This window comes from Protopterus annectens, chromosome 12.part0 (genome assembly GCF_019279795.1).
Source record: "Protopterus annectens isolate FY-2018-M chromosome 12.part0, PAN1.0, whole genome shotgun sequence".
Taxonomy (NCBI): Eukaryota; Metazoa; Chordata; order Ceratodontiformes; family Protopteridae; genus Protopterus; species Protopterus annectens.
Genome location: NC_056746.1, coordinates 940,223,812 through 940,236,413, shown reverse-complemented (window position 1 = coordinate 940,236,413; position 12,602 = coordinate 940,223,812). Strand labels below are relative to the sequence as shown.

Genomic DNA, 12,602 nt, shown 5'->3' with positions numbered 1-12,602 from the left:
GAAGGATGAACTAGGATTTTCCTGAAATCTGAACTATATTTTAATGTACCATATGCACAATATATGTGTATGTGTGTGTGTGTGTGTGTGTGTGTGTGTGTGTGTGTGTGTGTGTGTGTGTGTGTGTGTGTGTCACACAGTGGGTGGGGTCGTGTGTGAATCTGTGTATGTGTGTGTGTAATGTATGTAAACATGTACTTGTGTTTGTGTGTATGTGTGCGCAGGAGTTGTGTTTGTGTGTGTGTGTGTGTGTGTGTGTGTGTGTATACATATTTTCTTCACACCATTAAACTTTTTGTGCAATAATACTGGTTGTTATGACTTCACAGCACCACTCTGAGCTGAAACATCAGCATGACTGATCGTCCTTTCTTCTTGAGGTAGCCAGAAAGCTTACAGTGTAATACAGGTCAGTCGGATGTATCTGTTATCTGCTGGCCCCTTACAGTGCACATCATAAATGCATGAGTTCAATCCATAACAACTCTGATATTATCTCTGACTTGTGTGATGATGACTTTGCATTTATTGCAAAAACATGTCTGGATTCTAGCTTTGGTCCTCGTTATCAGTCATTTTGCCAGATTTCTGTGAAATTCAATGCTGTATATACAGTAAGATTGTGGAGGGGATATATTTCTGTTTTATTGGTCAAAATCACAGCAACTTTACTAGCTCATATAAGTATACCCCAGGTATTACCAGTTTATACCAGTATGTCCTGAGTGCCGGAACAAATAGCAGACTCACTTACCATCTCCCAGTAAATATTAGGATTTATTCACAGACATCTTGTGATTTTCTTGGCAGCACATTTATTTATATATATTTTCTGATTTAGTAAAATTGTTTGGAAACAGGAGAATGACAGACCTGAATTAGTTAATTCTGGGCGACTTCAGTACCTTGGAGGATGATGGCTAAGTCGTTTTGCTATGCCCCCACCCCTTTTTATAAGGGGACTTGATTTTGTTCAGGTAGTTATCTTAGAACCATATTATCTTATTGAACATGAGTCTGCTAAATCTCAGAATCAAATGAACCAAACAGCATCTAATGATGAGATCTAACAATGCCTGAATAAAATAAGGAAGAGGCAAGATCCCCTGCAACCTCTCATTATGGAAAGTTCTACCCCCACTGTCTCACTTTTATATTTTAAAAGGAAAGCTGCACAGCCCTGGGAAAAACGTGAAAACCTTGAAGCTATTTATCTGTTTGTTAATGCCATGTGACTCTGATGTTAGTATATAAAAGTTGGGGGTAGGGGATACTACCACTCACGTCAACGGGTACAAGAAGCTTGCCCCCTGCAAAAAATGTACTTGAACAATTGCTTTTGAACTTTTTATTTGTGTGTGCTATTCAACAATAATTTTCCATTTGGTAACTTCCAATTAAGCAAACTCGATGTTAACAGGATAAGGTAGATCTATTGATAGCACTAAAAGGTGCCTAAACCAATAAATAATAAAACGACAAAAACTGAAGCCACTCAAACACAGACTGCTAATCTGTTTATATGGTTTATTGTGGGAGAGTTTTGTTCATTTGGATACTTTTTTGCTACTTTTTCTTGTGAAGGTAGGAAATTTGCTCATGATCTAAGTGGCTGTGACTAGTATGTGTAGCTTTTAAATTATGCTGGTCTATTTGGATAGGTTGCATCTTGCTGTATTTCCTTACTGCTTATCATTTCTAATTAGATTCAACCTTACCGCCAGTCGGAAAGGTATCAGAGAAGTGTTTTTTTTTTAAGCATCAGATTTTACAGTAGGTATGTATACATCTAGGCAATCAGTCTGCAAACCCTTACAAGTGTAGCCAATAAAAAATATTCACAAGTCCCACCCATCATACACACACACACACACACACACACACACACACACACACACACACACACACACACACACACACACACACACACACCTTCAAGAAGGGCAACACAAGATAGACGAGGGAAATTTTGAGGTTGTTCATCTATTTATCATGGTTTACTTCGAAGATGAGAAGGGTACTACACTGCTTGACATGTAGTGAGGTGGGTTTATACATTGGGATATGAATCACAGCAGCATGTCTTATTTATCTATTGATAAAGATCTTCAAATTTCAACTTTTTTAACTCCCATGTACTTCCAGCTGTCACTTATAAAAAAAAATTTTGCTTCCATATAACAAATAGCATAAATTAAGCAGTTACAATTAGATCCAAATATATTGGGAACATAAAAATAAACCACCTTGGTGGAATGTCAGCATTAAATGGCTGTATATTAAAATAAAATAAAAAAAAACTGATTAATGCCTGTAATAAATCAAAATCTAGCCAAATTAAAAAGACTCTGCCAAAAAAAATCAGCAAAAAATTGAATATTATCATAAGGAGTATTAAACTGAGATATAAATTAAAATTACTTCAACTTAATAACACACAGACATAACAAAATCCACCAGGTCATTCCACAAAACAAACATTTTTTTTCTTTAATAAACAACTTCTTCAGTCATTTCTACTTTTTAAAAACTGCATCAAATCACTTGCTATAAATTATAATACACACCAAGTTAATTTCTGTAATGGCATTCATAAATACGGGGGCAGAACTAAATGCTGGCAGTGCACTATTGCACTACTACAAATTATGACCCTAAGACCTCGCAGGCCTGCCCCCATGTCCCCACCCTAGCTAAGCATCTGCTGGAAAGTATAGAGAAAAACAACATGTTGGGCTAATGTTTAGTGAATTTAAACCAAAAGATGAAAGTTTAATATTGGCACCTCAAGATAGTGGACTACATGCATTACAGAATGCAATATCTACGGAAAAGATAAGTTATGCAGGCTTTTTTTTAATGAACACTTCTTTATTGAAAACAGTAGATATACAACCATACAGACCACACATCCATCTGATAGCTAACCTTTCTACATCAAAGTTGAGCTATAAAAAAGGCACAACCCAATACCAATAGTTTGGTAACCATGCATATACTTCGTTTAGTTCCCCAGTTATTCTGTCTATATTTACACTCAAACTCTCCCTAATTGGGTCCACCTTTGAAGACCAAAAGCTTTGTCCTTCAATCCCTCCAATTCCCATTTCCCTTTTCTGCCATTCAACTTTCACTGCTTCCCAGACCTCCCACTTCTTCAGAAGAAATTTACTCAGGTAATGTCTATTCCATTTCTAACTTCTCCACTTTGTCCATAAACTTTAATATATCTTTCAAAGTGGGCTTGCAAACCAATTTTCATTTTTTGTTATACCTTTTTGGTTACAATTAAGAGCATTACTGCTATTGCTTCCCATGCAAGCCTACCTTGGTGCCCTCAAGCAGTTTAGGTGGAAGCCTGTTTTTGTTAACACCCATTCAGCTCCTATGATGACCTTCAAAAGTTCTTGCAACTCCCTCTTTATGGAATCTAACTTCCCATACTTACAGAAAATATGGTCCCAATCTCCTCTGACATTTTCTTCACATCTTCAACAGTTAGGATTGACATTTGGAAACATCTTATGCATCCTATACAGGGTATAAAAATATTTATGCAGACACTTCCATCCAAAAATCCTAATTTCCTGCACCTAGTAGCTACCCTTAGTGCTTGACAGATCTCCCCTCACATTTCTCTAGTTATTTACCCACCTTTTCTGCCAAACTGTCCTTTGAGGCCATTTATCCACCCGCCTATTATGAATTGGCACCTTATAGATTCTACTCACAAGCCCCATCTACTAGGGACCTCCAACCTTGCTTGTATCAAAATCCTAAGAAATTCAGGTGTTTCCTACCTCTTTTCTTCCTTTCTCTCTCATGCTTTACATATATTTCATGGACTGCTATATATTTTCTCCATTTTAATGCACATTTCTCTCAAATTTTTCCCCATCTTACTCTCTCTCTCCCCCTTCTTGAAAATGCTCCCAGAAATGTATTTTCTTCCATGTATTACACCAATTCCTGACAGCTTCAATATTCAATTTAAATGGGCTTCTTATCATCCCAACTGATACCAATATCACTTCAAATTTCCAGTGTGAATACTCCTTTCTTGCTATTATCTTTTCAGCTATATATTTTAAATCATTTAAGTTTTGCATTCCTTGCTCCTATTTAAATATTTTCCTTTCCCAGTAGCATGTGTTTCTATTTAGCTGAGTAATTATTATTATTCAATAAGTAAATCAGCCTCAACTGTGCTGTCCTATAATATTCTTGAAGATTTGATACTGCTGACCTCCCTCTCTTCTATTGACAAAGTCATTTTTTGGCATTGTACTCTGGGTTGCTTCCTATTCCAAATGAAGGACATTAAGATCTTTCTTGCTCTTAACCAGAATTCCCTTCCCAGATGCACCATTGCCTAGGACACACGAGTTATTAGAACAGCCACCTGCATTTTAATCACCTGTATCCTTTCATCCAATTTTAAGGGAATCAGTGACCACTTCTTTATCATGTCCTTTACTTTATCCCTTATCTAAGTCCAAGTGTTCATAGCTGATTCCCTAGCAGTCTCAGCTAACCAAACCCCTAAATATTTAATACATGTATTCTTCATGTAATCCTCAAGAGGGTAAGCAGTTTACCCATATGATTTTAGTCTTTTGTTTATTTATTCTACTTCCAGAGATATCCTCTAAGTCCCCTAATATTTTGTACACCATAGTTATATCTGTTTCATGCTCTAAGAAGAACAGCATCACATAATCAACTACTAAAGCAATCTTTTCCTCTCCCTTCTCCCATTACCACTCCTTTATTGGTGATTGTCAAATCCTTTGTACCAGGGATTCTAAATATAGATCAAATAGCAGAAGTGATATGAGGCATCCCTGTCTTGTACCCATTTCTATTTCAACTGACTCTATCACTCTGCCATTTACCTTTATTACTGCCAAGGATTTTTGATAAAACACCAATTTAAGATCTATAAATCTTTCATAAAGCCCATCCTCCCTGCCATATCCCATAAATATTGCCCATTTCACTCTTTTTAATGCTTTCTAAGCATCTAAACCTAAAAATACCAGTGGTTATTGTGTTCTTTTTACCCCCCCCCCCGAATAATATGTGTCATCAATATATTGTTAAAGGTATTCCACCCCTTGATAAAACCACATTGGTCCACCCCATCACTCTAACCAAACTTGTTGCTAATCTACTTGATTGGATGCCCGTGAATACTTTATAATCATGCTGTAAAATTGAAAATGAACAAAACAACCCCAGCATGCAAGGATCTGTGCCTTTCTTGGGAATTAAGAATATCACTGTCTCATTCCATGAGTCAGGAATCATACTGGTTTCCATTATCTCCTTAAGCAAAGCATGCCATTTTAACAATATCTTATGTGTCAGCATTTTTCACATTTCTATGGGAAATCCATCTCTCCCTGTTGTCTTCCCCTTTGTCATAATTTTTATTTATTCTTTATTTTGGAAAAAATTAATAGGTTGCATTAACATCAAATTTTCCTGCTCATTTACTTTGGGCAGGTCAAGGTCACAAAAAACATTTTCCTGCAATCTCTGCTAGTCCTACAACTCCTTCTAATTTCTATATAAGCCTGTGTAATACCTGTTAGTATTGTCATAATGTCTTCCTAATTTTGTTTCTATCAGTTCTGCCTTTGGGCACTTAAGTTGATATATAAATCTCTCCACTTTCATCTGCCTCAATCTGCCTGGACTATTTCGTATTTAGGAGTTTTGTCATAAAATAAAGCTTTTAATGCTATTTGATCCCTGTTTCATTTATCATCCATTATATCCCTCCATTCTTGCTCCAGTATCAATAATTCTTGTTTTTCTACTCCACTTACAGAGATTGCTTTTTCTTCAAAAACATTCAGTCTTTTATTTCTGGTTTCTGCTTCCTGCTTCCTCATCTTTCATACCTATGTTTCAAACTCTTGGATCTCTTCTTTAAGTCTCCTCTTAATTTGCTCCTATTCCCCCACCTTTGTGAGATCTTGTTGTCTACAACTCTGCTTCCATCTCTCTAACTTTTTCTTAATTTTTTTCCCTTTTCTCAGAGATCTTTAGCCAACTCATATCAAGCCTGTAATGTCTTGTTGCCATCTCAGGTTCAGAACTTGTCAGGTTCAAAGGGGATGTGTACTAAACTTTTTTAACTAGCCCTGCATGCTCCCTCATTGTGTACCATCTATCTAATGTGGCCCAAGATCCAAACCTTGTTGATCTATGTCAGTTGCTTGCTATGTGGTAAAATATCAGCTATATCTAGTAGCCCATACATCCTGATTAACCTCTGAAATATTTTGCTCTCCCTTGTCAAGTGCTTATTCTGTGGTCCCCAATTTATCTAAGTGTTCTGTATCTATATTCCAGTCACTAAAAAACACCAAATCCAAGCAACGAAACTAGGAAAATATGCAGAGAAAGGCAACAACAGAATCGCAAACCACGTACTTAATAAAATAAATAAGAGATTTATTGAGCGCGCTTTCTTCAAAAGACTTCTTCAGAATAACAAATAAATCAATGAAATTTCCTTTTTAAAAACACATTCAGCATTTCATAAAAATCCCACATGACTTGACATAATTTCCCCTAACACATTCAGCATTTTATAGGTTGAATAACTCACACACAACTTGACATCACTTCCCCTAACAAATAAACATTTGTGAATACCTGTTCACACTACATCAAGGTCAAAACACCTAGTGTTCATAAGTACAATGTCCCTGAAAAACTGTTATATGAATAAAAAAACATCGATTCATATAAAAGTAGTGACATTTACATAGGTCAACCACTTCTTCTTCTTCTTCTTTCGGCTGCTACCATTAGGGGTCACCACAGCAGATCATCTGTTTCCATTTCATCCTGTCCTCTGCATCTTGCTCTGTCACACCAACCACCTGCATGCCCTCTCTCACCACATCCATAAACCTTTTCTTAGGCCTTCCTCTTTTCCTGTTACCTGGCAGCTTCATCCTTAGCATCTTCTTCCGAATATACTCTGCATCCATCCTTAGCACATGTCCAAAGCAATGTAATCTTGCCTATCTGGCTTGGTCTCCAAACCTTCCAACCTGGGCTGACCCTCTAATATACTTATTCCTAATCCTGTCCACCCTCATCACACCCAGTGCAAATCTTAACATCTTTAACTCTGCCACATCCAGCTCTGACTCCTGCCTTTTTGTCAATGCCACTGTCTCCAACCCATATAACATAGCTGGTCTCACTACCCTCTTGCAGACCTTTCCTTTCACTCTTACTGGTACTCGTCTGTCACAAATAACTCCTGACACTCTTCTCCACCCACTCCATCCTGCCTGTACTCTCTTCTTCATCTCTCTTCCACACTCACCATTACTCTGAACTGTTAATCCCAAGTATTTAAACTCATCCACCTTCGCCACCTCTACTCCTTGCATCCTCACCATTCCTCTATCCTCCCTCTCATTCGCACACATATATTCTGTCTTAGTCTTGCTGACCTTTATTCCTCTTCTCTGTAGAGCATATCTCCACCTCTCCAGGGTCTCCTCCACCTGTTCCCTACTCTCACTACAGATCATAGTGTCATCTGCAAACATCATAGTCCATGGGGACTCCTGTCTGATCTCGTCTGTCAACCTGTCCATCACCATTGCAAATAAGAAAGGGCTCAGAGTTGATCCTAGATGTAATCCAATCTCCACCTTAAATGCATCCATCACTCCTACCTGAGACCTCACCGCTGTCACACTACCCTCGTACATATCCTGTACCACTCTTACATACTTCTCTGACACTCCCGACTTCCTCATACAATACCACAACTCCTCTCTAGGCACCCTGTCATATGCTTTCTCTAAGTCCACAAAGACACAATGCAACTCCTTCTGACCTTCTCTGCACTTCTCCATCAACACTCTCAGAGCAAACATTGCATCTGTAGTGCTCTTTCCTGGCATGAAGCCATACTGCTGATCACTAATTATCACCTCCCTTCTTAACCTAGCTTCCACCACTCTTTCCCATAACTTCATGCTGTGACTGATCAATTTAATCCCTCTATAGTTACTACAGCTCTGCACATCACCCTTATTCTTAAAAATCGGTACCAAAACACTTTTTCTCCATTCCTCAGGCATCCTCTCACTTTCCAAGATTTCATTAAACAATCTAGTTAAAAACTCCACTGTCATTTTACCTAAACACCTACATGCTTCCACAGGTATGTCATCTGGACCAACAGCCTTTCCATTTTTCATCCTCTTCATAGCTAACCTTACTTACTCCTTGCTAATCCACTGCACTTCATGATTCACTATCCGCATATCATCCAACCTTCTCTCCCTCTCATTCATTAACTACTGATAAATATTATTAAATAAAATACATTGATTTTAACCTTAACAAAGAGCCAAGAGACAATCTATCATCAAGGCCAGGTGCAATACAAACGTTTGCTCTAATCTGCCATTTGAGTTCAAGAAACTCAAGATATACATCTGAAGGTCCCCCTCTAGAACCCAGGTCCACATGGTCAATGACCCCAAATTTAAATGAATGAGTAGGAAACTTCTTAATATGTTTGTAGAGGGCATTGCCCTCATTTGTCTGTCTGATATTGTAAAGATGTTGGTAGATTATTTGTTTTAGAGCTCTAATAGTTTTTCCTATGTAGAATATGTCACAGGAATCACAGACTGCAAGATACACCACACCTTTAGAAAAATAATAATATTTTTTCTTAAGCCAAATGGTCCCAAAAACCTTTACCTACTAGTTTAGATCCTTCCATGATATAAGAACACTGACCGCATCTACCACATTTGTTATTACCAGCTGTGTCCAAAATTTCCATTTTCTTCCCCTCAATTAGTCCCTTCAAGGACATATCCCTTTTATAAACAATAAGGGGTTGTGTACCAACCTTACACAAAACTTTATTGTCTAGGTTGAAAATGCATCACAGTTTTTTAATGATTTGTTTTATATCAAAGAAATCCAAAGTACAGGTAAGAATCAAAGCCCTACCAAATCCTTTGCCACCTACATTCTCTACCTTTTCAGGAAGACCAGAAAAAAGCAAAACTTTGTAAGTACCTTGCTGCCTTTTTTCCAATACTTCACTATAAATACTATTAACAAAGAAGGCAGGGTAACCCCTTTTTCCAACATGTTCTACAGTGCATTACATTCAACTAAAAAAATCAGATTCCTCAGAAATCATCCTTGCAAGTCTCACACATTGGCCTTTAACAAGGGACTTCTTCGTTTGAGATGGATGCCAACTCTGAAAGTGTAACAAAGAGTTTGAATATGTAGGCTTCCTGTATAAATGGGAGGTAAAAATCTTCCTATCAAGATCCTTCTTTATGGTAATGTCCAAGTAGTTTAACTGATACACATCTTTGACCATAGTAAATTTCAAGAAATGTGTAGTACTGTTAATATATGTAAAAAAACTATCCAAATCAACTTCACTACCTGTCCAAAAAAGAACCAAATCATCCAAATACCAACCATACAGTGCCCAAATACTTTTAAATTCTGAGTCTAGAATGTACAAAACTTCCCAATGAGCAAGAACAATGTTGGTGAATACCGGGGCACAGTAAGCACCCATAGCCACACCTTGGGTTTGTTTAAAAATCTGGCCTTCGAAAGTAATAAAATTGTTGTCGAGTACTAGTTCCATACAAGTACAGAGTGTTAAAATAGTATTATGGTCCATACTAGAATTGAAACAAAGATAGTCATAGAACCACTCAACCCCAATTTTATGTGGAATTACAGAAAAAAGGTTGCAGATGTCAACTGTGACCATAATCAAATTGTCAGAGTACATCTCAGGCTTGATTTTTCCCCAAAAATCCCAAGAATCTTTTATCACCCATTGCCTGTCATCTAATACATGTTTAATTTTGCTATCAATATATTTTGCTAAGCAAAGAGTCTTTGATGCTTTAGCATCAACAATTGGGCGCAACGGGGGGTCCACAATAGATTTGTGGACCTTTGGGATTCCAAAAATAATTGGAATTTTGGGATGTTTGAAACTCAAAAAGTCAAAGACATCCAAACTAATCTGACCATTTAAAAGTAGTTCTTCGAAAGTCAAGTCTATGTTCCTGTAAGCCAAATTTAACTCATTCTCAGACACTTCAGTATAGGTGGAACTAAAAAGCAAAGTGAAAAAACGATTCTTCCAGAATCCCCATAAAGCTGAGATTTTCCCTTCTTTCTTAGTCTTCAAATTCTATCACTCCTTCTCTTAATTCCTCCCATACCTTTCAACTGTCCAGATTTTTACAAAATCTCCAGCTTTTTGACTCTTACTTTTGGTGTGTTCCTCATAACATTTGCAGTTGTCTAGCAAACAAATGAGGATTAACATCACTGAATAACTGCATACATTTGAGTTTTAGATGTTTTAGATGTCATATCCTTCAGCAAATGCATGCTAACACAAATCCTATTATTCTAGCAATTGTATAAGTTTATAAGAGCAATATCAGTAATATGTCCCTATTTTTGGGACTTTGTCCCCCCCATTATTTTAGGCTTTGTCCACATTTCTTGCACCCAGAGGTTGAGAGGCATGATTATTCCTGAAGCATTTCCATCTCTGTCAATATATTTCTATGGGTGCATTCTGCTTTTTTCAACCCTTCAGTGTCATCAGAGGGAGCAGAGAGCACATATTCCATTTTTGTAGTCGATCTGTTTTGTGGATATATTCCCTTAATGATTCATTCATTCCCACTATCTCCTTCAAAATAGTGTTTATTTTTGCATGGATTTCCACCGTATCCCTTCAGCGTGGGTCCCTGTCCTACCTTGTGCTTTCAGTCATCTAATACTCTAAATACTCTGCATTTGCCATACTGGTCTGAGATGATTTCTTCAGCTTTTTTTTTTTTGGGGGGGGGGTTCATTATTTTTGGCATCATGATTGTTTTATTTGGGATTTCCAGATCACTAATCATCAATAGTTTCCTTTTTTCTCTTTTAAAAGCCAGTGGGGGGTAGAAGCAATACAGCCTTCGAATGTCTCAAGCATCTACCATACTGAAAGTCCCTTAGAAACAGTTACACATCTTATTACAAGTGTTGATATGCTGTGATATATTTATTTATTTATTTATGAAAATGTATATACTGAAAGATATAGTGTGGCAAGGTTGTTACATTGGAGACTGTGTAAACATTACAATACAGGGCTAGATGAGCAGCATTACAAACATGAACCACAAATGATTACTGAAAATGAAAAAGTAATGATTTATTTATTTATTTATTTTATTTTACATTTGTTGACCGGGCTAGTCCAACTGGATCATTGTCCATTTTCAGTGGAGGCCCGGGGAGAAAAGCTCCACAGATTAAAGCATGTTTATAGAAATACATGTAAAAAACACTTGTGATATAGGCAAAGAGCAATAATACAAGGAAATTAGCTTACACCACATGATCATGCGGGATCATCCAATACCAACAGCTAAGAAGGTGGAAGCAAGGAAATCATATATTGTCTTGGAAGAGAAATAGACAAAAACAGCACTGATTACTGGGATCGCTTCAGCCAGTGACTATAGCATCTTATGAACGGAAAGACATGCAAACAGAAACTACAGCAACAGGGGATAAGGACACCTTGATAGTCCCAGTGGTAGCAGGAACTGTTTGACATCTACTTATTCGATGTCTAGACCATTAACTCAGACATACGGATAACTAAATTTGCTGATGGCTGAAAGCTAGGTACTGTCATTCACTCAGCATCTGACACCATGTAACTTCAGCAAGTGTTAAAATATACACAGCAACTGTGTATTGGAAACATACCTCTCAATTGTGCAGAATTGTATAGAACATCACTCATTTTGTCTTATTTTTGCACTCTACTTCAATTTGTTTTTAAATTTTCTGGTAAGTCACTGAAGATTATAGTCAGCAATGCCACACATTAGAGTTTCATACTTTTTATTGTTCATAAAATACATTTTGATGTATATTTTGTTCCACTAACTTTTTAAGTGAATTAGAGTAATATTTAAAAATTGTTCCTGAATTTTGCCTTTTAACCCCCCCCCCCAATTAATTTTGGCATTGTCCAGAATTACTGAGTGAAGAAGTTGAGAAGTATGATTACAACTGGGCTTAAATTAAATGCAAATAAGTGCAGCATTGTCATCTTTCTTGAAAAACAAAATCAACAGCAGCTTACACCACAGACAGCACCCCCATTCTAGATGGATACTGATGTCAGACATCTTCCACCTTCATAGATAAGTCCTTATCCTTTGACCACCATGTAGCAACTATAGTCAGGAAGTCCTTCTACCTCAATGGAATAATTACAGCTATCTCATTCAGGTTAAAAGAAGTTATCATTCCTCTCTATTCTGCCCAAATCAGACAAGTTATAGAATATAATGCTTCTTTTACTTTATCTATCTGAACATGTCGTGCAGGTAGAAAGACCTCAAGCAGTTCCTAACTAAAGAGATTACTGAACTAGAAACTCTCAGTTACCAAGACAGGCTTGAAGCTCTTTTCCTGGAATGTTTCTTAACAACTCCTGCATGGAGATTTACATCTAGCATTCTGTGTTGTTGCAG

The 12,602-nt window shown here is 37.2% G+C and overlaps 1 protein-coding gene across 1 annotated transcript in view; it reads right to left on the bottom strand.

Moving 5' to 3' along the window:
- Nucleotides 1-12,602, bottom strand: part of LOC122816231 (piezo-type mechanosensitive ion channel component 2-like) — a 1,381,906-nt gene that overhangs the window by 1,059,546 nt on the left and 309,758 nt on the right. The gene's annotated exons all lie outside the window — the stretch shown is intronic.